We start from the raw sequence: 27582 nt of genomic DNA on the forward strand, positions 1-27582 counted from the left end.
ATGCTTCTGTTTATTAGACTGATAAGAAAAGAAACTACATATATATAAAGACTTATAAGAAAAGAAACTTGATTACATGAATGCTACAGGCTACTTTTCCTAACCACAGCTTCTACTGGAAAAGATTGGGGATGCTGAACACAACTTACTTCCTGGAAAAGAGCTTTGATTTTAATAACTGAAAGTATAAACCCTCGCACTCCTTTGTCTTAAGTAGCAATGATGACAGATTCTTAATTATAACAGTATTATGGAAAGCACTGTTACAACCTGCAAAGGGATTTCACACTTGCCATCTATTATTTTGCTGAATTATTAATAAATCCTTGGCCATATTTTATTGCTCTGAAAGTTAATTCATTGTGATGATAGGAAACTCAACAATTATTAACTCTCCATATATGTCTAAACCCATACACGCTTTCAACCAACAAATGTTTCATGATATTTCAACTAGTGGATATTTTTTTAATGGTAATATTGTATAGAAGTTGTATTTTGTAGTATGGAAAACATATAAGGGTAAAACATTTGTTTCATCTGTTGCTGACAAGATGCTCAAATCACAAAAAAGTTAGTTTTGTTTGAAGTGGCAAAGATTGGCCAATCTCCCAAGTGCCTTTTGTTTTCATTAATTTGTTTATTCTTGTTATGTTTTTGTTGTGCATTACATTTTCCCATCTCCATTGAATTTCCTCCTCAAAAAACACAGAAGCAAGAGATGGGAAAGGCATCACCCAGTCAGCCTTGCTGCCAATGAAGCGAGGAGAGGTCAGCAAAGAGGGGAGGAATGGTTTTGAGTTTCCTCTGGTATGTTTTCAAGCAACTACTGGCACATCCAAAGTAAAGCGCAGCAGTTACCTGTGTTTTCTGCTGAGTACTAATGGTACTCAGTACCATAATAGTATATTTTTCAAACATCATATTATGAATAAAACTTTGGGTTTTAATACTCAATCTGAGATCTGTGAAAGAAAGTAAATGCTGATAGTAAGAAGCAAGTGCCTGTGTGTGGAGGATGTAGAGAATGCATATGTTCCTGTTTATAAGGTGGGAAAGCTTCTTGTCCATGTGTGGTATCTGAAGGGGCTGGAACAGTGTCTTTGATCTGCATGAGACTTAAGATGATAGCCTCCCTGACTGCCAAATTAAAAAAAAAAAAAGTCAATCTGAGGTGCCCAGAAAGAAGATCAAGCTTAAAGAAATGATTTTGTACATAATTCTCTCACAAGAATAATGAATTTCATCATTCCATCATCCTGTAAAGGCTCTGCAGTACAGAGAAAAGGTAATGCAATCTGAACTGGTAGTTTGATGCAAGTGAAATATTTTCATGTCTTTTGAGATGTATGTAATGAAAACCAGGTGGATGCTAGACTGATTTAAAGGGGCATGATGAGAAAGTAGTTTATAATAATCCTATCTTTACTAGGAGAGACAAAAAGTTTGACCAAGTGCATACATACCCATACGTATCCATGTATGTAAGTGTGTGTATACATGTATGTATATACAAATGCTCTTTTCTCTCTACCCTTAATTTTGTATTGGACGCTTCATTGTAAGAGAATAGGCAGGTCAGTCCCGTAGTTTTGTTGTTGGGTTTAGCTGGTATAATTAGTTGTCAGTGAAAGGGTGATGCTCAGATTACTCTTAGCATATTGCAGGTGTTGTGGTTAGGAGTGCATGGTATCCTGCTGTCAGTGTCAGAGCGGTCCTAGGTTGGCTTAAATGCATATGTGACCTGATTGGATAATTAATGAAATTAAAGATACCGGATAGTTTGATCCTGTCCTTTTAACAGAGCAGGATGCCTCCATGTCTTTTGAAATAAATAAAATGCCTGACAAGGATCAGAGGAAAAAGAAATCACTCCACATTCCACTCAACTTGGGCAGTAAATTTTATAATAGCCTGACTTACAAGCTCTGGAGTTCAGGATTGATTTATTTATTGTGATGTGTTTACAATTGTTTTTAAACAATTGTATATGCTGTCTTTTAGGTAACAGCAAGCTTTTTAACCCAATAAATAAAACTGGGTAATGTGTTTTGGTTCCTCATGGTAAGGGAACTAGAGTCAATAACTTGTATATTCAGACAAATTTCTTCACCAAAAGGGTTATAAAGCATTGGAACAGGCTGCCCAGGGTTGAGTCACCATCCCTGGAGGAATTTAAAAGATGTGTAGATGTGGCACTTAAGGGGACGTGGTTTAGTGGTGGACTTGGCAGTGTTAGTTTAGTGGTTGGACTCGGTGATCTTAAAGGTCTTTTCCAACCTAAATGATTCTATGATTCTATATGACAAAGTTGTTGGTTTTTTTCTTTTTTTCCTCCTTTTTCTGTTTTACCCTCTTTCTCCTCCCTTTACCACATTTGCCCTCCCCCCCGTATTTTTTCCTTTTTAGTCAGGCAACTGTTGCTAACAGAAACTCAGTAATGCCTGGAACCTGTTGTGACATTGCTCTGCTAGTTGAGGACAACACAGTATCTTCTTGATTTAGGTGGACAAGTTAGTGCACCTGAGTTTTTACCAGGAACCCCATATGCACGCAAGGATTAATGTATAGTGAGATTTCTTTCTTTCAAGGTGAACTTGGGCACCAGGGATGTTTCATGTTTGCTTTTCAAAACCAAAACCTTTCAGCACGTCTTTTCCTGAGCAAAATTTAAATCTGCTAGTGCCAAATCCAAAATGTTTATCTGAGAAATCCTGATTGAATAGGACAAACAAATGTCTGGGGAAAGAATTTTATCTGATACAGTAGCTCTGCTGGTCTACATCTCTGTGGGTATTCTGGTCAGAAGTGCAATTAAGGCAGTTGTTAGCATTCTCTGTCTTTGTACAGGTTCTTAGCATTAACAACCAAGATCCTTCTCAAATGGCCAGAAAAAATCCATCTGCCTTAAGAGGAAACTCCCAGTTAGTTCCAAATTATGAAGAAAGCTGATATCTTTGCAGCCATAAAGTCAACTTCATGTGTAATGCACCCCACAATTCCCCCAGCTGTCGGCTGGCATGATAGCTATCAACATAATCACTAGACATGCTCTGTGGCTCTGACCCTTTTCTGCCCTTTATATAGGAAAGTGTCTGTTCCGTGAGCTAATGATCAGACACAGATAATAAGGCTTTCCTTTCCTTGCCCCGGAAATCTACTTCAAGCTTGTCATTCCCTTCTAAGTAAGGGTGCTGCTTAGTCCTAATGCAGTCCCTGCTTGCCTCGAAAGTAACAGAGCTTATTGCTGCTGCTTTGAAAACTGCGAGTCAAGCTTTGGGTTTGACCAGATCCTTCAGAAGTGACATCGGGCTATTGCATCTTCAAAATGACTAGATGGTATTTATAATTACGTTCAAAGTCTTCTCCCATCCTGTTATCCATTTTCATTCCTTCTAACTCTCAAAATGGTTGTGCATGGCAATTGTTGGGTAACCTTGCCGGTCATAGTTATTTGTGTAGTACAGTAAGAAATTAGGAAGTTTTCTGCTCATTTTCCTTTTATTTTTTTACAGAAGTCACAGACATTCTGATAACTATTTAGCAAAAAAAAAAAAGTAAACAAATACAAGCTATCGTCATCAAATAAGAATTCCTTTTCTGTGGGGATTGAATTCCATCTAATGAGTTGTGGTACTTCATGTCATTTTGCAGACCTCATTAGAATTTTTCAAATCTAGTTTTTAAAGTTTGACTTCTATATTCTTGTATAGAGAACTAAGTTATTTTTCTTGTTTTCAAAGTGTCTTGGAGCTCAGCAAGCACATCTTGTTTATATCAAAACATTTGGTGAAATTGTTCCAGATCTGTATTAACTACTGTATTGCTTTGCAGAATGTGTCTGCATATTCCCAGTGTAGTGGGACCTCAGCGGTATTTGGGATTTGAGTCCTGAGATGAAATGAGTATTTACAAATAACTGTGATTTTGTTTGAAGTATCATTCCTGGACTCTGATTTTTTTATTATTATTATTTTTTACAGTTCAAAGTAGTCTTATTTCCAGTTACTTTCCTATTTCCCTCTGCTTTATGATTTTTTGAGAATAAAGAAAAGAAATATCTGTAAATAATTGAATGAATGGTTGTGAGATGTTATGAATAGTGTCTGGATGAGCTGCAGGAAGGGGACGGAGGAGACTGCAAGGTGAATAGACAAGATTTGGCCTTGGGAAATGCCGAATGAGGGAGAAATAGGTTAAGCTTCATTGAAGAGTAATGGGAATGGCTGTTTTCATCCTGAAACAGGTGGAGGCAAGGAGGCTCCCACTCATTTTTTCCAAATTAGATGCAAATGCCATACCCTTTGCACCTGAAATAATGCAGGTTTTAGGATATTTTGATTTGTAAGGCAATCATATGTTTCTTATTGAGTCGGCTGAAGATCTTATAGGTTGTCTCTAGGTTGATTGTATTTAGAGCCAATGAAGCGTTGTATCATTTTAGAAGATAACCTTGTTATATAATTTCCATCTCCAAGTAGCACAGCTATAATAGTGGTTTGGAGTTTTGTTGATATGGCTAACTTCACTTTTGAATGACTTTTTTTTTTCTTCATAAGTTAAGTAGTTGTCATTGAATTGTGAACACAGAAGCAGCTTTCTATTTATTTGTTGGTTCGTTCATGACATGGTAGTAGGCTGCAACTTTTGTTAAGCTAGTGGGTTTTCAAAGATGCAGTGGTACAAAGACTGCAACTTAGAGGGCCTGTTTTCACGCAGGCACAACCCCCCAGCCCTTTTTACCCCCAAAGATTGTAAACTGTTGTGCTAGGAAAGTCAGAAGGCTGTTTGGGGGACTGTGGTGGTAATGATCACTGTATGTTTGGCATGCTTTCTTGGTTTTGATTTTTGTTGGGCAATTTTCTGTGAAACATAGCAAACATTTATGCTTCCGTAGCTCATGTTCCTGGTGTGTCTCTTTTCTAAAAGTCGTAGAGCTGGCTGCTGTGTTCCTACAGCTTTTCACCTAACAATAAATGACTTCTTCCCTGTAGATTACCAGTACATTCAGGGAGCCATTTAATAATTGGTGGTGACTTAATCATCTAGTTTTGTGCAAACGTTTTGGAAGGACTGGTTTTTTTCAGAGGTATGTGTGATGGTGGCTTTTTGCAGCTAGTTTGGGAAAGCGTGCCTGAGGGGTACAGGATGAAGGCTGAAAGAACATTCATCTGTGAGTATAACAGGGCTGCTGATTCAGGCCAGCTTCGATTCAAGGGAGAAGCTGCTGCTCTCAATGTCCAGGTTGAGGTTATCCAACTGAGATTCCAGCTACTCCATGGAGGGGGAAGGCAGCTGACCTGATAGAATAATTTACATTGAGATAAAGTTCTCCTAATCCAGGAAGTGTTACTCTGGTGACAATCCATAATAGCAGTTTCAGCACCTTGTTTCTTCAGACATTATGGACAAACCAGTTCCTCCCCATCTGCTACCTGTCTTAGGACAGTGCTGCATTGCAGATATTGCTTTAGATTTAGTAAGTACAATGCAAAAATAATGGTAGATTATTCATAGTGATGATTAAATACACCAAGGAATAGATCTAGCCTTTGGATGATGAAAAGAGTGATTACTCTGTGGCAGCCCTTTAAACAGTTCTGAGGAGCAGTAACCTTCAATTTTTTTTTTTGAGTATTGTATTGAGAACCTTGTATTTTATGAAAATGTTTGAACAAATTAATTAAGGTGACTGCTTTAGGGTGTTTTATTTTCTTTAACATTACTGCCCCCATATGGATATAGTCAGAACGTACAGTGGATATAGGGAAGGCATTTTGTGTATAAAGCAGTTTTAAAAATATTTTTTTGCTCAACTGTGAGCTCTTAGATTTCCCCTTGCTTTTATTTGCTTGTTATTCAAACAAAACAGGGTATGGGAAGGTAGGTGCTGATGCTCTTAAACAGATAACTTTAAAAGAAATGCACTTTTAAAGTAATTATAACTGGTAATTTTGCAAATGCACCTGTAGCCCACAAGTCTTCTAGAAAATCATCTTAACGCTAAATAGAGATTCAAGCACTAAACCTTCTTTGTAAATTAATTTTACATAAGTGTAGCTGCAAACTCTTAAAATTCATTTCAGGATAAAATTTCACAGGTCACCTCTAACAACTTTTGAACAAAGTCATGTCACTGGTACCAAGTTAAAGATGATATTTGTTAAAGCTAAACATGGTAGTAAGATGGAAGAAATGTATCTTCTCATCTAGATTATGTGACTATCACTTAAGCTAATTTTACTGCCAGAATTAACTGGTTTCTGTGAATAAGTAAAAAAAAAAAAAAAAAAAAAAAAAACCAAAAAACCCCAAAAAACCAACCCCCAAAAACCAACATAATTTTTCAGTACTTTTGTGTGGTTCACTGTATAGTACTAAATTTTCAGTCCTGAACTGGTTGGATTGAAAGATTATTTTTAACAAGCCCCACGCAGGAAAATCCAAAAATGAGGAATTAATAAAGATTTACTATTGCCACAGCAGCATTTTTTTAAATGGCCATTTCCAGGCAACTAGGGGAACAGTTAAAACTTTTTTTTTTAATCAGTTAAAGTGTTACAGGCCAAGTTGAGTGTTCTTACAGGCCAAGTCGAGTGTTCTTTATTTATTCCAAGTAGCTCATTCAGTAAATTCTTTGAATGTCCCAAAGGGCTCTGTGTGGAAAGGATGTTTACAAGTACAAAGTCAGTGTTATACTATATGCCTGCTTAACTCCAGTTTGTTTTAAACATGCTGAAATACATTACTACTTGCAACATTAAATTTGTTCTGCAAAGAGTGACAACAATTTGTAATCTATTAGATGTAGTCAATAATGACTTTTTTTTGCTGAAAGTACCCTTTTTGGTTTCTTCCACATTTTGAGACCATTAAAATGGTACCAAAGAACAACTTTTGCTGCAGACAGCAATATTTTTTTCCCCGGTTTGGTATCTAGGAAATCTTTCATTCTCTTCAGCTGTATGGAATCCCTTATTTTACGTTCATCCTGTCTGTAATTAGATAAAACTCATTTTTCAAATGAAAAGGCATTAACTTGCCTCTGAAGTGTGAATGTATTTTGGAAAACAGGCGATAGTGTTCATTGTCTGTAGGAGAAGGAATGTGGGATATGTAGTCATTTACAACAACTTTTATATCTACAGTAAACCTTTGTAAATACTAGTAAGTTATCTTTGCAGTAGCTCATTTACTTTTCAGATTTGTTTTAAGATGGAGGCGTTCATTTGCAGTATTGAAGTTAAACTAGCACAGAATGATATAAATAAAGACAAAATGAAAAAAGAAATTAGAAATGTCCCCCTAATGTAAGGGTAGCAAGCTCTGCCTGATTATCTGTTAGCAACAACAGTTTTTGCTGTAATTTTTAGCAATTTGTCTTCCAAACAAGCAGTGCTGCAAAGTGGTAGAGATCAGCAAATCGTGTGCCTGACAGCATGCGCTGCGTTTTACTGTGATGAACAGAAAAGGAATGGAAACATTTATTTGAGCTATGGAAAATGAAACAGTAGCTTGGCAACATATTACTCATGTCCCTAATTACCTACTGATAATGAAGATATAATATGGATTATCAGGGGTAATAGTATTTTAGGAAAGAAGTCAGGTTAAAAGAATGTTTACTTCTGAACGCACTGTGTAGACAGATAAGAATTAAAGTCATGCTCAGTGGTAATGAATCTGCTGTTCTTCTCTGCCATTTTAGGGCAGACGCAAAAGCCAATTGCACAGGAGATAGCAATAAAGTGACTACAGAGAAAAATTAGCTGACACAGAATGGAGTTGAAGAACAGCTGTTGAAGTGGAGCTGAGTGACATGCTCCTTGTCTGTGCTTTATTTTCCTTAAGAGAAAAAACTTGAGATCCACGTGGTCTGAGTTAACTGATTCTTCTGCAACACCATTCCAGTGAATCTATGTGAAGTGAGAATCCAAAATATGTGGAAGTTTCTTGTCCCATTACCATAGCTTTTATTGAAAAAAGAACAAAATACCATCTAAAGTTTCACTCGCTTTCCCCATTTCTGAATTTGTATTCCTTTTCGTTTATGGTCCAGTTAAATCTATTCAACTAAAGAATATATTTGAAAGTCTATTTTCAGGTTTGGCTTACAGCATCAAAATATATGGCAGGCAGCAAATCTGCTTTCTTGATTATTTTTGTTTAAATTTCAAAGAGAAATAATACAGACCTAGTAGGAACCTTATAGATGATAATTATTTGCTATATGAGACCTATATATAATGATTGTCATAAAACTTTAGTTACCATAATTGAGTTTCAAATCAGATTACAGTAAATTATTTGTCACACTGTAAAAGTAAATGGTACATTCAAAAAATAAAGTATACTACAGGTTCAGAAAACTTAACATAGTTAAGAAGCAGAACCAAAAGGGTAGGTTTAGGACATGTCTGTAAGAGTATGGGGTATGCTAATGGGTTGAAAGTGAAAGCATTAAATGTACTTGAGGGGTTACATTTGAAGAAATGAGGAAAGGTGCTGATGAGAATAAAGATATTTGTGTTGGTAATAATATAACGTGAGAATTGCAAAAGATGAGGCAGATGGAAGGAGCTGTCGGATAACAGAGTGGATATAAGAAAGATTAGAACTCAATGAGAGTAACTGTAGTTGGAGATCATAAAACGTGAGTAATGATATCAGTATATTAAGAACCTAAAGTAATTATGCCTTAAAAATATAATTTTTAAGCTTTCTTTTGGGAATCCAACCTGGTAGATCTTGCTATACAGTTAAATACTTTGGGTGGATTTGGAATACTGGTTTTCCACTGAGACCGGCAACACTGGCAGAATTTCCAATGCTACCATTTTCCATTGTTTCTCCCAGACTTATCAAAGGACCAAAAGGTAATGCCAGTCTGCTGCACTTAGTTGATTTAAATCATATTAGCCTGCCATGTTCTTGTGGGAACCTGCCATGTTCTTGTGACAATCTCGTACATAACTTTAAAAAAAATAATCACCCAAGCAAACAGGAAAACAAACACCTCCTTTGTTGTCTGATCCTCTCTAAAACTACTCTCCCTACCACTGTCATCTTCAGTGTTAGCAAAGCACTGACAACTTCCAACAACTGTATTGGATGCAATGCATATTGGTGCCTTTTTGCCCCAATGTAATTTTTATTCATTCCAACAAAGTAAATTTTGTAGCAGAAATGTTACAGATCAGTACAAATATATGCAAATGAGATGTGCTTCTTTGGATTCCCCAGCAGAGGTGACAGAATTCTCCTGCTTTATCTGCAGCTTCTGTAGAGGCCTTGGTCCGTTTTTCTGCCATGTAACACAGCCAAATTTGACCCGGATCACCAGAGGGCACTGCTGGGTCTCTTTAGGGGGCCATACTGTTAGTCTATGTCTGGGAGATAGTCCCTGACTATAGAGGAAACTATATTTTTTTTTTCATAAGTTATTCTCTGATAATACCTTTTTTTTTCCTCTTGATCCAATAAGCGATCTGGAAATAAAATGATAGAAGATACATTTCCCAGGATTTGGTGTAGGGGTGGGGTTTTTTTGGGTTTGGTGTCTCCCCTGGCCCTTCCTTTCCCTCTTAGCATGGAAGCCTGACTCACGTATTCCTACTTCAGGCAGCTAAGATGTGATTCATGGGCTGACATTTAGGATCCACAGTTTCCTGGTAATCAAAAAAACCATGCACTTCTGTGTGGTAACTCAGTGCTTCTGTTGGACAATATGAAAATTGCATTGCCTCTGAATAAATAATGTTTCAGTAAACAGATACAATATTTTTAATCCACGTAATTATGTTACACTGTACGCTCATTTCATAATAAAAGAATGATGAGGAAAAGTTTTTTCACAAAAGACTATCTGAGTCTTCAGCTTTCAGAACACTTACAAACATTTTGCACTAATGGAAAATACTTAAAAGATATTCAGAACTGTAGGTTGCTTCCAAATGTGGCAGTAGTGACAGGAAAGTAAACTTCTATGTAATAATAATTTAGATTACATTTGAGCTTTACTGTTTATCTTATGCTATAATGAAGCTTGAGTATCATGAAGTTTGTGGCTAGAATAAAGGACTTCTTATTTTTCCCAGTGAGATGTCTAACTTGATAGAATCCTCACATATACTGTGAAAAGTTACTTTTGTAGCTTCACTTCAGCCAGCTTCTTGGAGGTAGTGCTGGTTTTGGTGTTATCTGCCATGGGCACTTCACAAGCAATGTATCTGCTATGTATTTGATGGCACGAGATTGCTGCCAGTACTTGAGAGTGAAGGAATGTGCAGGATTAGCGTGTGCCAGCCGGCGTGCCCCGACTGGGCTGGGGGCTTCCGAGTTGGGGGCGTAGCTAGGAGGATGGGCTGGTTCTGCTGGAAGGCGCTGGGAGCCGGGTGTATTTGTTCTTCAAGTGGTGTTCGTGGAGGATTCTTGTCCCTTTCCCACATGTGGCAGTCTCTTGTGACAGGAGTCTTTGTAAGGGCTGAAGGAGTCAGTCTGCATATCTTGTGACAGTGGGAATAAATATGGTATATAATTTTTGACGAGTGTTTTAAATAGAATGTTATCTCTTCACTTTAAAAAAAATAATAATTCTACATCTCAACATTTCTAGGTATTACAGTAACAGTGGTATCTCTTAGATTAAAACTCTCTCTGTAGAATATGTTAGAGGAATTAATGCTAAGTGGTTTTCTGACATCGGGAAGAATGGTTATTCTTCTATAAAATAATACAAGGCTGAATTTATTTGCGATTTTTTTATCAGTAAATGATTATTTATTTTTAAATACTGTATGGATTACCCCCGTAGTGTTCTCCTTACAATAGTAATGTTTCAGGGTATAAAATGTGCTGCACATCAAATATATGATGTTCAAAACCTTTTTTTGGTGTCTGTAACTGCTTCACTAGCCACTACAGCTGAAGAGTATAAGATATGGGCACAACTACAAAAATTCAGATTAGATCCACAGATGATCTATTCATTAATATGCTTTATTCCGCTTAAGTGAAAAAGTCATGTCTAATAAAGAAATGTACAGTAGGTTCTTTGATGTTAAAAATGCTCATCTTTCATGTCCAAGAACCCTTTTTTTCTTTTTGCCTTGATTTTTAAGCACAATTAGTATTCACTAAGTTGTGGTCTGACACAAAATAGATGTTTAAGACAGATTGTTTTTAACTGATACATTACCTTTAAACCAGACATCTGAGTAGGCGACTTACAAGTTTCATACATTATCATGCATTATATTTAAATAACATCTGATCTGATTGTACTGTCTGAATACGTGACCTAGGACAGATATGTAAAAGTCAAAGTTTAAGTAAGGTTAATCTTGCCATCCATGTTCACCTTACATTGTGAACTCCAGCATCTTTTGACGTTGGATACATTTGTTTATTGTGTTTCTCACAATTGATTTTCATTTAAATTTAAATAATACTTTTGTGTTTTCTTTCACTCTTACTATGCTACTGTGATTGAATTACAAATATTGTAGTATTTCTTTTTAATCGTTATTAGAATTATTTCAAAGATGGAACATCTTTTTCTTAGTGGCTGGGTGTTTTAATAAAATTCAGTTTTACCCTGTTTTAATTAAAACCGTCCATTAATCATCCATTGAAATCTGTTATTCGTGCTTTTGTGTAGCTGACCATATTGACAAATGAGGAGAACCAGTCAATCCATGTATTCAAAAATATAAATCCTTTAGACTGTTAGATAATATTTATTGTAAATTTGTAAATATGCTACAGGTTGTTAAAACTGAAAATCATAATGCGGCTTGTGATAAAGATTTGCTGCTGTGCAGGAAGATGTTCTGAGTTGTGTGGTCGTGTGAAAAGGATTAATGTAGAATTCGGCATATAATCATCTGAGTTACAAAGAATATGTAAGAGTACTAGGGACAGTTGTATTTAATGAAATAACTTACGATGCTGTCAGGTCTTCTGAGATTTGACAGATGCAGACACCGATATAAACATGCTCTCGTAACCAGCAAACAGTACAAGCAGCCCAACAAGGTGCTTGCTCACTCGGTGTACCTTGCTATTTTTATAGCTATCCATGCAGGAGATTTCCGACTGAGGGTACAAGAATTTAGAGCAGATTCTATTAAATAATGTTCTTCCAATATATCTTATTACTATAGCAGACTGCTCTTGTGAATCTCCCTGTTTCTTTCTCCAAGGCACGCCACAAGCACGATCGGGTTGATATGAATAGAAGTTATTTTCCTTAAGTTAAGGAGGTACTCGTTAGTTACTGAGCAAAACCAACTTGGATATTCCTAGCTATTGACAACATGAAATTATTTTCTGGCAAATTCTCTGGATTTTAAGTGAAGACAAAGATTCTTTTCTTTACGTATATCTGTAAAATAAGAACATGAAATTGAAAACTTCCAAGGCAGTCATATTAAGTATTCATCTGCTTTTGCCTTAGACTGAAAACAGCTAAGTAAACAGAGTTATTTTGAACTATCTTGTCGCATTCTTCAGTTGGACGCTGTTTAGCATCTAGCTTGTCACTCTGGAGATAGCTGAACGTAGATTAATATTTACAGAGAATTTATGTGATTTTAATAACCTTTGGAATTGGTATAAACTTACATAAAAGGAGAAACCAGCTACACAGCAATAGTAATAGTAACAAAGCAGATAAAGCTTATTCCGTGTAAAATTAATGATGTGGTAAGGAGCAGGAAGCAACTGAAACGCAGCATATATGGTACTGCTTCTTTTGTTAACAGTGTATATCAACTGGTTTTCTCTTAAACCTGTGACTTAATGAAACTTTAAAATTACTAGGTCCATGATCCAAGATGGAGTTTTGTTAAAATGACAACTGCATGCTTGAAATGCTTCTGCATCAGTTATTTTTTTTAAAACAGTTTTAAAATGTTCTCACCAGTTAAAGAAAAACACCATCCCACCCCCCCACCTCCCCAAAAAAACTACTCCTAAGGCTAAGTATCCGCTAAGTATCCACTAAGTATCGCAAAACATAAAGCTATAAACAGGCACAAGACTCTTTATAAACATCTGCATTTTATTCCAGAAATCTGTTTTCTACACGCAGTGTTATAATTGTAATAAAGGACTATGAGGTTAATGAGCTGGGGAAGAAGCAGCTGGTCAGAATTATTTCCCTTAATATCAAGAAAACGAAGATGAGGTAAAATCTTCTAGCTTTTTTCCTCTTACAGGTACAGGAATTACATGGTATGCTTGCTGTTATGTTCACCTCCTGGTTGTAGAACTGGCACCTCTCCAGCCCCAGCGCAGAAATACAGCGCTGAGATGTCTGGATTAGCAAACAATTTGTGTAGGTAGAGCTATGGTTACATGGTAGGGACCATATAGAGCCTGCAGCTTGTGGTGTCAGGCAGAACATTTAAAATTGCGTTGGAGTACCTAGAGCATGGTTATAAGTAAACATTCCTTTTAATGTTTGATCGCTTAGAATTCTCTTTGATTATTTTCTTATTGTCTTTACCGGATTGGATTTTTTTTAAATTATAATTTTAATAGTCTGACGTGTGCGCTAACAAATGCAGGAAAACTTGATCTAAATAGTTTGAAGCAGGTACGTTTTTTGCTGATCTGTAAAATATGATGCAAAAGCACATAGCACTCTCCTGGAGCACACCCCCAGAAGATTTGCTCAAAAGATTAGTATTCTGAAGACATCATGATATATCGTTAGCTATCTGCAGGAATATTTGCTTTGTAAATAAACTGAGTGTTCTTATAATGCTTGTGCAGATGTTTTATACAGTTTACTTAACACTTTTTTTGCTAAAAATCTTAAATGAGGTTTGTAAAATCATAAAGCTGCAGTGTTCAGCTTACTGCCAAAATAATACTAAAGGTTACATGTTTCTGTTTATTTGTAACATTTCTCTCAGAAGACACTGTAAAAATGTGAAAGCTGGTTTCACTTAAAAATCAGTTTTTCAAGGCAACATTTAAAAACTCCCACTGTGGCCTAAATGTGTGACAGCAGCTTTCTGCACTTCTAGTTAAGAGGTGCAGTTTGGTAATTTACCTTACCTGTGATTTGCCAGTGCTCATATTGGAGAGGTTTATGTGCTTTTAAAAATAACAAAAAAAAATATTTTAAATAATAGCCAACTAGACAGTGTTGTTGCTATTTTTAATGAAGAGAACCATTCACTCAAGCCCAAAAGTGAAAGTAAAATTTCTGCTCTCAGTTTAGCTTGGAAGTGATTTAAAACACTGACTAAACTAAACAACATTTGGGTTTATTAGTCAAACAATCAAATTAATTAAATTTTACCTTATTTCAAGTTTTTAAAAACGTTTAACAGTGATGGAAGAGGTTAGAAAACAGATTTGAAAATAGATATGTTTACATAATAGTATAACTAATGCTTAATATATAAGTGTACTTAATCTAATACAGATTTCCTATAATTCAGAAATATTAGTCATGAGATTTAGCAAGCTTGTCCCTAATAAATTCTTGATTAGATCCCCATGAGTGAGAAGATATTGATCCTAAGTCTTGACACCACTCACGAATGCGTATTTCTGTGTAAAAGAAGATGCGTTTAATATATTAGATGTTTCAGTTTTGAATGCATTGCGTCTAGCTCTTCTGACTCTTTAGAATAATTTATCTTAACAGCTGACCTTAATTGTATGTTTGAAGCTTACAAGTGTGTTGTGATTTAGAAGAATAACTTAGTTCTACATCAACTAAATGATGCAGTAATTTTGAAACAACTAGTAAACGTTAAACAACCATCCCCTGTTCTCTGCAGGTAGAAATGAACTGCACAAACTTTGACTTTGTCGTTTTGTGCATTAATTTCTGATGTGAAAAGTCTAACAGTTACTTTTTCTGCTTGCTGCGTTGTAGGCTCGCAGCTTTGTTTCAGGCAGAAGAATAAAGCAACTTTTATAAGAAGCTAGTTTGGCAATCTGAATATCTTTAAGGATATTCTGAATGCTATCTTTTATTGATTTTTTTATAATACTTTATGAAAACTGTACTGTGCCATAAAGATTTAAACATCACCTTTAACTTCATACTTCAATTTTTTTGCCCTCTATACGACCTGTAGAGACGTGGTTTTATTATTTGTCTGTTGGTGATCGTGGTAACATTCATTATAGTATTGAGAAAAATTATTTCAATAATTGAGAATTTTTGTTAAATTTACCTGTGAACACTTATGAATTAGAAGATTATTTCAGTTTTTAAAAATACTTTAAAAATATTCAAAATTACCCTCAGTAATAACGGCAGGATTATCAACAGACTCCTCCAGTATTACTCGTGTTGGTGCTTTGTTTTATGGCATTTTTAAGATTAATTGCTTCATCTCTCTAAAAGAATTGTGGTGGGCTTTCCCTTGCCCAGATAAGATTCTTCTTTAATCTATAGCTGTAACATTCATAGTGACAGTAACCATTTATAGAGTCTGAATTACTGTACCTTTCTAGTAGCATAAATGCTAGTTTAGGAAGTTACCAAAAGAATTAGAGGACATTTCATATCAATTCCCCTTTGTAACAGTGAATATGAAGCTATTCTAGAAGGGGATAAAATCGATACCAGTAAAGGTGCAATTTTACATTTCATATAGAGATGACTCAATCTGTGATTAATAATTGTTTATTTCTAGGTTTTGTGGGTTTTTACAAGAAGATTATACAAAGGAAAAAATATTCATTCTGCTGAGTTTACCAGCATCCCAGATGAAAGTTAGAGAAGTAACAGACAAAACTGCAGGCAAGGAATCCAGATTGCACTATATGTGTTCAATATGCTGAATGTAAATTCAATCAGAATTTTAGGCAATTTCACACTATGCAGCAACAGGGCGTTTTTCCTTGGCATTTGTGCTATGTGGGAGTTTTTCAGTTGTAGTACATGGTATAGCTTGAATAAGCCCTCCAATACGTAGTGTAGTTAATCTTTCTAGAATCTCTTGAAACTACAGCACATTCCCGAGACTCTTTGAAGCTGGATTCCCTTCTTTAGGTGTGAATAGAGTTATTTCCACATTTGAGATGTCAGTTAGTCCATGCCTGTTTGTGTCTTGGTACAAACATTTCAGTATATGCGAAGATGCTTATTTGTTCTCCCTCCTTTCTTACATGTAGGTTTTATAAGTTGAGAAAGGCTTTTTGGTTTTGTATGACAGGTGTAAGTCTATCAAAATGGTACTGGAAAGCTCAAAATCAAATTATCTTTAATGGACTTGTGGAATTAAGTTAATATGATGTTATTAAGTTTACCTCTAAAATATAATTTTCCTTGTTTGTGTAAATTTGGCACAGATTCAGTGGAGTTTTTATGTGTGTGTACTGTCATTCACGAATACAAGCCCCTTTTGAAATTCTTGACAATGCAGATATCAGCTGCAAAAAGGGCTGGGATTCACTGTCCGTTAGAAAACCTGCCCATTTTATGTTTGTAGTATCTAAAGCTTGTATTTCTTTCCCACTAAGTAACCAAGCACTACAAATTTCATATTTTTCAAAGTTGTTCGTTGTTGTTTTTGTTTTTTTTTTTTTTTAAAGAAAACATTTGCTTTCAACTTGAGCCCTATGTATCAAGTTTCTGTTGGAGGAAAAAAAAGTTTATGGTAGTAAAGTTTAGGAAAAAAAAAAAGTTTATGGTAGTAGAACTGTTCAAGTAACTTTACCTATCTTGTAATGTCACAACTTTGACATTGTAACATACTGTGGCTATTTCTATTCTGACTCATTGTTTGGCAACTCATATGTTATTTATTGCAATCTTGAATCACTGGTGTAGAGCATGAAGTATTCTTAAGCAATATAAAGGAATATATGATTTTCTATTTATAAGACGCATAGTTTGCTTTTCTTACGCTGCTTACATTTCTGCTGTAGAAAAGCATAATCTTACGTGGAGCTTCTACTGTAAAGCTTGCTTGCCTTCCTAAGTTATTTTCTTATTCCTCAGCCTCTGTGTCTGTGAGTGTATTCTTTTAATTTAGCACCTAAGAAAGTGTGTGAAATCTTCTGTGTGTTTTCTGTTGCCTCTAAGAAGTTGTAATGTTTAAGAAAAAAGGAAACAGAAACCACAGCTGTATATTATTCAAATTACTCTTAAGAGGAGGCACATGAGGCATCTGCTGCTGAAAATATTTCAGTTTTATAACTTAACGTTCAAGACCAGTTGGTATCCATAGTCACAACGCTACAAATGTTCAACTGCTGAAGGAGGAACGAAAATAGTGCCCTTGGTGCTCTGTTGCCATAGGGGAAGAATCCTGTTGCAATTCCCAGAGGAATACTGCTGTAAGAAATTGCAAAATAGCGTTTTGGCGGACAACACTGAGGTGTTTATAAATACAGAAGCTGAACTGTGTTAAGAAACTTCTTGGCAGTTTTCAGAGCATTTGCTGGTTTTAGTTTAAAACCCATATTATAAAACTAACAAACTGGAGATTGTATTGAAAATCACTTAAAAGGAAATATATTGACGGATTCCTCATTTTAACTACATCATTAGTTCACAATCTTCTTATAATGTTATTTTGCAATAGAAGAAGAGGTGTGGTAGCACTCTGCCGCCTGGTCATAGAGAAAGGGAGGATACAATCCTGATGTCAGTGTGCTTATGTATATTGACACTGGCCCAGGTTGCCCAGGGAAGCTGTGGATGCCCCATCCCTGGAAGTGTTCAAGGCCAGGCTGGATGGGGCTTTGAGCAGCCTGGTCTAGTGGGAGATGTCCCTGCCCATGGCAGGGGGGTTGGAACTAGATGATCTTTAAGGTCCCTTCCAACCCTAACAATTCTATGATTGCGATGCACAGTTAACTGTCTACAGATCATAGAAATCATGGTTTGTAAACTGAATATAGTAAAGTTTTACTCTGCTGTTTTTCATAGTATAAAAGTCAAGAGAGCTTGTTAGGCACCCTGATAGCTTAGTTAAGGGTAATACACTTGGATCATGGATTAATACTTATTCTCTACATTAAGAGAGATGATGGCATGTGGTTCTTGCTTCCTTGCTGGGACATGAATGAAACCAAGTATTCTAACAAAGGTCTGTTTCCTATGATTTCAGAGCCTTGGAGCAGACCTCTGCTATTTTCTGCTTTTTTTTTTTTTATGCTAAGTGAGATATTGATAATTCTGTCATCTTCCTGTGTGTTTTTCTGGGCTGAGAATTGCCCAGTATAGATGTCTTTTGTTATGAAGTAAAGAGGAAGTCTGACCTTTAAAGATAAATGTAAATCTGTGCTTCTTTTCTGATGCTATTCTGCCATATCTCTGGCTTTACAGGTGCTCCCCAAGTCTAGGAATGGTTCTGTATGACTAGTCCTTTCAAACCCAGCCTATTTAAAGTAGTTTTGAGACTTCTTCTCTCATTTTCTCCAGTGTTTTCTTGCTCCATGCGAGCAATTCACTTATAACCCTGGGATTTTGCACCCTGATCAGCCTTGCACTAAACAATCTCACAATAGGTCATACAGTTTTTCAGCCTTGTGTACCCCTTACTGAAAACATCCTCATTCACAGCAAGAAAGATCACAGGATAGATTGCTTATCCAAGTCAACTATGGTCCTCAACCTGCGGTTGTGCAAGCTTTCAGCTGGAGTATGTAGGCTGTGTTTTAGACCTTGAAGGTAAGTCATTTGTCCATCAGGATGGTTTAGTTTCAGTATCAGTTCACTATCTGGCTGGTGCAGAGTTGTATGATTCTCACTGTTCTTGCAGTCCTGATCTTCTGCAAGGAATAAAAAGTTCAGTAGGCAGTTTGAGGTTTTCCCTTTCCAAGAAAACAGTCTTCCTGACAGTCAGCATTCCCTCAAAGAGGGTTGAAAATACCCAGTCACAGGTAGAAGTTTTTGGATAAAACTTCTCCGTACACAACTGCTACATTTTACTCAGCAATCACTCTGTCAAAACATTATTTCTCTCACTCACTTGCAGGAGGTCTTCGTCCATTGACACATGTTTTCTCAGCGTCTTGCCTCTCCATGGCCTTTTGGCCTTCAGCTGAAGCTCTCTGTGCAGCAGTTTCTGTGTGAAATATAGAGGGTTTTTAAATCAAACTGTGTGCTGCAGGATTGTCTACAGCGATAAGAACTCATTTGTTGCATATCTGGAGACTCTGGTATCTTAATCTATTACTGAACAGTATGTAAAGTGCAGCTACTGGTGGTACCTACACATTTGTATACATACTTACCAAGAACAGCACAGTCATAAAAATCTACAAATAATATTGCATTTGGAAAAGAGGGTCTGCCATTGCAGTTTGTCTAAAGCTCTGAGGTCCATATCCAGGTGTTTTGGACCTGGCGTTATTCAAAACCCATTTGCTTTGGAGTTGACTATAGTAAATAGGCAATCATTTAAAAATGAAGAAAAGAAAATTACTTAACCAGTAAGCGAAATTCAAGATACACATGTGTATACATTTTTATTTCTGTGCTCTCTGCCCTGGGATTTGGAGAATGTATAATGCTTTTGGCATGGAGCATAGAGTGAATCAGGGAGCATAAATACTGAATGAATGGTATTGTGAAGCAGAAGTTTCCAGGTTTGAATGCTTAAAACTGACCCTTTTGACTGACCGGAGCTGCATGCAGGGTCATCTGTATCTGTGTACACAATGGATTTATGCAGTGGTATAGATGACGTTTTCTGTTCCCTCCTTCCTGCTGAACATTGAGCTAACGCTTTTCTAGAATAAACAGAAATCTTGTTTTCTGAGTCAAAGCAGTCAGCTCAGTTATCGTTTTACATGTAAAGTTAAGATATGAAGCGGCGATACCAGTAGGAAAAGTATGTTTATCCATATTGAATTAGATGGGATACTTTGGGAGTTCTTCGGCCAGCCCTCTTCTTGGTTACTCTGTATAGCTCAGCAGAGTTGGTCACCACATTAATCACCTGGAACGTCTTGGGCAGCATAGGTCCCTGCAGAGCTCTGCCTTCTTCCATAGAGCAAGTTAACATGTTTTCCTGTTAGTGTTTCTTTTCTCCTAAATAATTTATCCAATCTCAAAGTGTTTATCTATTTATCTTCCTCTCCTATCCATTATAGGTAGCATAGTTTCTTTAAAAGCTTTGATGAAATGCTTGTGGAATTTGCGTAGGGAATTCCAGTAGACTATGTAATTAAAACTGCTTTGTCCTTACGCTTGTCGATTCCTTAGGAGAACACTAGGTTTGAGCCATAGCATTTCTTAGTTTATAATTAAGTTTGTTCGTATTTTAGTTGCAGAATAGAATATGATCCAAAAGTAGTCCTAGACTCCTGAGATCAAATGAAAGATTGCTGCCCTACTCCTCTGATTTCTAATCTCAGACCATTAAATAGAGGAATTGGCAAAATTCTTGTTTGAGAAAAAATATCCATATAAATGTTTTATTTCTAGTCTGCTTGAGAAGATGTCTGTTTTCAGTAGTTCACCAGAAATCCATTCCATGGAATAAATAAATTTTACAAGTGAGACTAAAAGTCCTTGTAACATGAAATATAGCCACCACCACCTTTAAAATATGGTTGAGAAGGTCTCAGCCAAGTAGAGCAAACAAAAAATTAGGAAAATTGCCTCATTGTTTCTTCAGGGCACCAAGCAACTTTTTACTTTAATGGAATGCGCAGTCTCCTCTTGATCCATGAGAGTGCATAACTGTAAGTTGTACGGGTTCCATACGGAAAATAGAAAAGGAAGAGTCTTGACATTACAGCTGCATTTGAGTTCTTTTGTTGCAGAACTAAACAAGCTAAAATTCTCAAACCTTTGTTAGCATTTTGAAAACCTGGTCAGGTAGGATCAATTTAATGTAGTTTATGGCATTAGTTAGAGGTCTAAGTAATCCTTGTCATACACGGTTGTATCAGATACAGAGGCAGAACTGTTGGTTGCCTGAGAGCTATCGGTCTTATACGCGAAAGTATCGTGATGCTAGCAGAGCAGATCTTATCCACGACGTTTTGGAATAAACACAGTCTAAGGACGTAGAGTCAGATTGATGATCAGATTTATAACATCAAATGTTAGATAGCCTTCTAGTGGGACTTTGGGTGAGAAAAAAAGACAAAGGGACTAGACTTTAGTAGATACCTTTATAATCTGGTTAGTTGTAAGCACTGCTGGGTTTCTGAATACCCACTTGCATAATGCTGTCTCCAGTAACAACCTCTGCTTGGAGGCAGTTTGGGACACCCTGCGTTTTCTGAGTGGAAATGTAACTCTCTGGGCAACTCGAACATTGTATTTCTCCACATTTTTTTTGATGAATAAAACAAACCAAGTGTTCTAAACATGTTGTGTTTTAGAAAATGTTCATATAATTTCATTCACTCACTGACAATATGGCTTTGAAGTCATAATATATCCTTGCTTCCTTGCTTTCTGTCTGTATAGTCCTTCCTCTCCGTGGAATGCAGAGCTCCTCATTCTCCTTATATTGACAGAATAGTAAGTGTGACGGGTAAATATATAAACAGTGAACATGAGGAAATGATACTTGAATGAGACGTTCTTCCATTAAAAACGTAGAAATTAGAGAAGAGGTGCTGTGGAGCTTAGCATAGGAATATTACTGTTATGTTTTCATAGAGACCATTCAGTAATCATCCAAACATAGTGGACATTTCTGTGTTCTACAGCTGCCTACACATTTCCTATTTTTCTTGATTGTTATTGCCTACTAAACTGTTTCCGTGAACCCACATCAGCGTATTCTCTAAAGGATATCAAAGTTTTGCTCAAATGAATTTTGGAAAACAAAGCATCCTTTCAAGATACTTTTTTTCAAGAACATGTAGCGAACAGTTGAATATGAATATTGTAGCATTTTTGTGAAAACTTGCATCAGCATGCCATAACATTTTCCTCAGTAAAAAAGACAAAATACTAAATGGACTCAACTGCATTCTTAACATCAAAGGACAGCGGTGATATGAAGTAACTGAGGTTTGTTCTCCACACCTTGATTTGATATACCTTGCTTCAGATTGATTTGCAGAAATGTGGCTCCTTGTACTTTAGAAAAATGATGCTCAATGTACAGCCCAATGTTATAATTCTGTAATTCAGCATTTGTGAGTATTTCGGTATGTATATTGATGGAGATAGGATGTGTCTTTTCTTTAACCCTAACAATGGCTTATCAGCACATTCAGTTGAAGTTAGGCTCATGTGATTTAGACTTATGATTAACACAAGTTGCATCCCTACATGTATTTTTGCTACTAGTTACAGGAGGTACTTAGCTGTGTCACATAACTTTAACATCTGAATTCTATCCCTGGGTCCTGCTGTCCTGCTGTGTGATTTAATAACTTCATTTCTCTGCCTCACTTTCTCTATTTTTGAAATAAAAATAATGATGCTGACCTCTTTTGTTTCAGCACTTAATTCTTTTCTGCTGTAAACCTCAGTAGGAGAGTTACAAGGTCATGATAGCAGTAGACGTACATTCTTACTCTTACTGAATGTTTCCAAAGATCAAAAGCTTTTTTTTTTTTTAAAAAAAAGGAATAGTGTTAAAATGTTATGGGGTATGTATGCTTGAGCAAAGACTGACTGTTGTATGAAGGAACTATGTTTAATATTACAGACCAAAGTCCTTAGTTCATGGGAAAATGTTGCCCCACTACTTCTGTTTTAATAAAATATTCTAATATTGGTATAAGCAACTAAACTAATTGATCTTAGAGTTATTTTAAGCACTTGGGGACCATAAAACTGCATGAAAGTACAGTAGACTTGGCGATTTTTCTCTGAGATAAAATTGGTGTAATGTTTACATGAAAGGCCATCTGTAATCATTCAAGTCAACCTTGAATAGGGGGACATGCAGACATATATTTCAGTAGTTAGACAAAATTTATTAGTTTATTGTAGCTGATATAATGTAAAAATAATTTTTCACAATCACATAAACTTTGATGTAGTTTGAAATATCTGTTTCCCGTGTCTGACTCGGCAATTCAGGATGAAATGCAGGACTCCATCTCTTAGATAAGCTGATTATTTTACAAGACAATCATATTGGCTTGTCATTGATATTCCAAAGTGAACAAAAAAGTTGCATGTTTAATTTTTGTGCTGTGTAACTGCAATTTCTAACTCCTACTTCAGCGCTCATTCTTCAGCTTGAGATGTGACTGGAACTGGCTGTGGTGCCATAGGATAGCTAATTGGTAAAGCCTGTTTGGAATGTGGGTAAGCGAGCCATTTTGGCAGTAAGCGGAGTAGTAAAGAGCACTCTTTTTCCCTTAGTTGACTCCCAGGCTAAAATTAAACAGAGTTCGATATTTCCACATTTAGTGATTTACAGTGCATCTGTTCTGAGTCAACTAGCAGAAAGAACTAATTACCTATATACTTTTATAAAAACGAACTCTTCATTTGGGTGTAGTATGCAGATCTGCATTTTTATAGTATGCCTTAGTGGAAGCGCCCTTCAAAACAGTAAGACAGTAAGTAAAAAAGATAACTTCTTCTTTCTGTTATCCTTTAAAGTAATTGGATAATGAATTAATGATGCTAACTCAACCTGTATCAGCATCCTGCTTATCATTCACATGTCCTGAGACACGTAGGAGTCATGAGCTCAATGCTAAAATAATTCATGGTGTAGTTTACATAGCAAGATGGTGTAATGTTTTCTTTAGTTACTTAGTTACTAAAAATAAACAAAACTTGTCAGAATTAGTTTTTATTGTAGATCATTCCCTTTGTTCATATTTGTGATCCCTCCCCAATAGAAAGTGTACATTTAACTATAATATACAGTTTCCTGTAGAGGTTTTTCAGTTCATTTTATATTTAAAATGTTTTACTGAAAGTTTTTTACTGGAAATGGCAATACAGATGTGTTTGGATACTGTGTACACACAGAGCAGAATTTAGAAAGAATTCTACCAGGGTGATCCTTTGTTGTTGCACAGATAAAATACATTTTTCTGCACATAAATAGCAAGGTTGCTTCTCAATGTCTAGTGCCTCATAGTATGTTATTGTTAAGTGTTTAGTTTCAAGAAGTAAATTTATGACCGAACTATTATTGTCTACTCTTCTTAGTAAATTTTTTTCCACCAAAATATTGGGAGCGACTCAGTAATGCAGTTTGCTCTTTCACAAGGCACTTACATCTCCAGAGCACAGCCGGTTTTGACAAATGTTGTCACCGCTCTTCTCCTTCCTGAAGCGCTCGTTCACCTCTGCATTCCTCTTTCACCATCCTGCTGCCTTCATCCTTTTCTTCTGTCTCTGTGACATTCAAAGCCCTTTCCCATTCTCTCATCACTGCTGAGCGTCCCTCAGCACCACCGCTCTGCTGCTCGACTCTGCCCTCTTTCACCTATCCTGCCTTTGCCTCTGGCTTCTTTGCAGCTGCCTGCCCCAGGTGTCCTCTTCTGCCTTGCCAGAAGTGTACCATATTCTCTTTTTGTCCCACTTATTATATGCTTGAGTTTCCCTTTTGAAGGAGAGGGTAGGGCTAGAGCCCCAGGCTAGTGACCCCTCTTCTCCCTGCTCCTCCAGCAGCCTTTGCTCGGTGCTCAAGGTGGGAGGAGGTGGTGGCAGAGCCAACCCAAACGCAGGAGGCCCCAGGTTATCCTCCGCGGGCCTCCTGGTCCCGTGGGAAGACGAGTGCTGTTGCTGCAGCTGTCATCATCCAAGGAAGCTTGTTAAGACGGATGAGAGTGCCAAGCGCAGCTGTGCTCTGCTGCCTCCTGTTTGTCCTCCTCCGCTGCTGCCTGCAGCCTCCCCTTGGTTCGTTCCTTCAGGAGAGAGCTGAAAGTTGGGGAGATAGGAAGTTATTTGCCCAAACTGTGCCACGCAAATGACATCAGGACTTTGAGGAAATTCTCAAAGATTACGTAGTGTTGGGCTTGATTCTTATTTTTTCAAATCATTTACTAGATAGATGTAACAGATAACTCTGGCAAGAACTGGGATCTGGAAACAAAACCCAGTATGGTGTGGGACTAAGGTCTGTTTTTTCTGAAATGTAAATTTAATTAAAAGGAGAAAAGGGGAGGGGAGAAAAGAAAGTTCACCACAATCTTAATGAAATCCAGGAAACTCGAGCATTGCGTTTTGACAGAGACAAAATAGCAATTAATTTTTTTTCTTAGACGTGTAAGGAGTCTGCTGCCAAGTTACAGCTTGGTCCTCACACAGCTTGGTCCTCACATCAGTGAGATCTTCCTTGACAACTGAGGGGGGGATTCTTATTTCTTGGCATGAGCATGAGAACACAAGTTTAAGAGGTTGTTTGGTTTTTGGTTTTGGTCTTTTTTTTTTTTGGTGGGGGGGTGGGGTGGGGCAAATCTGAGAAACTTTTCTTTGACTCCATAGTTATTTATTTTGAAGAAAGCTGTTACACAGAAAACTTTACATTGGTGATTAAGCTCCTCTTTGAATACAGTGGCTGAGTAGCAAATACAGCAGTAAATTTCAGTAATTCAGTGTGACAGAAGCAGCTTGGTAGGAGGCCAAAGTTACCTGACAGTCAAACTGAAAGGGGAATAATGTAATTGCTTATCTGACTACTTGTACTGCTTTTTTCGTTTCTTTTCCTCCCTGACACAAGCTATCAAGGACAAAAGACAACTGGAAAATTAAACTCTTTTGCTCTCTGTTCTACCTTACTTAAAAGTTCTATGGGACTGTGCTAGTGTGACTTCACGGAAGTGAAAAGGTAGTTTCAGTTCAAAGCATGTATTGTATTGAACTTCTTACCTTTAGCTAATTTTTTGCAGTAAACAAGAAACTAAATTGAGTAACTAGCATCATGTGCTACAGTAATACTTTTTTTTTTTCCTCCCCTTTCAGGAGTGTGTTATAAATGTGGGATTTTTTTGTTGACTTTGCCTGTAGGCTGACTTTATTCCTCACTCTTTGGGAGGTCTCTGACTCCCACTTGTCATATCACATATATATTAAACCTTTCATTAAGTATTGCTGACAACAGGCCGTATCTCTTAAAGATGCAGGATTCTCTTATTTTGGCTTCCAAGTATCTTATAAAAGCTAATGATCGTAGCATGTACTTTATCAGTCCTCTGTTACCTTCTGCTTCCTTTTTCTAGTCTCCTCCAGATCCTGTCGCAAGGCATATTCACTGCTCTTACTTCTGTGTTACCCATTTACTTTGTGCTTGACATCAGCTTTGCCTTAAACTGCAGATTTATTTCTGAGGTTTATTACTGACATTTAAAGCCATCAGATCACATAGACTAGTCTGTGTATAGGAGTTCCTCACAGTGTGTGTTCCGACTCCAAGCCTGAGCTAGGCGGATGATTTATCTTTGTGTATTTCTTGACTGCCATTTTCCCATTGTACTGATCAGGCTTTGCTTTGCTGAAGCCCGAGGTTGATGGGTCTTCTGCCATTTAGAATTCAGCTGGGTTTGAAACACTGTTATATACAATAAACTCATAACTTAACTTCCCCCCCACCCCCCTTTACAATTTTGGTGATGTGTTACTTGTTTTGAGGCGTATGTTTTTGCTGGTTTTTGGAAAGTACATGGAATTCTGTGACAAGCTTTCTGAGTTTCTATGAATTTATTATTAAATTCAGATTGCTGCATAATTACATTGTATACTACAGAGTAAATATAGGAACTATGATTCTTTGAATTATAGAACTACTGTAATTCTCTAGAACTTGGTGCTGGAGTCTTCCAGTAATCAGGATTTCTCTTTTGAATTTATTTTGTTATTTATTTCATAATTTAATTTATTTATTTGTTGTAGAATTGTAAAACTTATGTGAAAAGATAACTGGCTATTACTACTTGCCACACTTTTTCAATATAATTGATACCTTTGTATTATATTAATCCATTTGTTTCTGAATTTTACAGCTTTGTGATTAAGTTCTGCTGCAATAGGTATCGGTACTATTAAAACAAAAGCTTCACTAATATATCATCAGATTTTTAGTGCAGGTTATAGTGCTTCATAAATTGGGTTTAGTGTGCTTGGCTTGAAGTATACGCTCAGGTTTCTGGATACTGAGAACAGTTTTTCTCTTACTGGGAAGCCTTAATGCTTCCCATGGAAGTTTTTCTTCACAAGCATAAGAAAACTAACAAGTTTACTTTTAAGAAATTAAGATAAAGTGGCCCTATCTTGTAATCCTAGAACTTTAAAAGTAAGATTTAAAGAAAATAAGATATATTGTAAAACAGGATAAAATCCTAAGAGCTTACAGTACAGTACTGAGACTGCCGATGTTAGCAGAGTTCAAAAATTTGTCTGATTTTACCTAACTAGTCCACTAAAGAATATTTGTGACCACATCTACACAAAAAATGTTGTCCTGCATAGCTTTGGGCAGATCAGGCACCTAAATTAGACCTGTCTTTATTAAAAGAACCCACTGTCCTAGATAAGTTTTTCTTTATTGAGGTTGGGGAGAGTCATGCATTATATTCTTCTTTCTGTCAAGGGTCTCATTGACTCATTTCTTGCATAACGTTATTGTTGGCTGAGAATCTGAGGAAAGGTGTTGTGTTTATTCAGTTACGCACACAACTTTGTGAAAACAAGCATTTTTCTTGGAAAAAAGT

At 36.6% G+C, this 27582-nt stretch overlaps 1 protein-coding gene across 6 annotated transcripts in view; it reads left to right on the forward strand.

The window, feature by feature from the left end:
- VPS13B (vacuolar protein sorting 13 homolog B) overlaps nucleotides 1–27582 on the forward strand; it is a 479916-nt gene that overhangs the window by 182472 nt on the left and 269862 nt on the right. The gene's annotated exons all lie outside the window — the stretch shown is intronic.

The sequence above is a fragment of the Larus michahellis genome, chromosome 2, assembly GCF_964199755.1.
Source record: "Larus michahellis chromosome 2, bLarMic1.1, whole genome shotgun sequence".
In the NCBI taxonomy this organism is placed as follows: Eukaryota; Metazoa; Chordata; class Aves; order Charadriiformes; family Laridae; genus Larus; species Larus michahellis.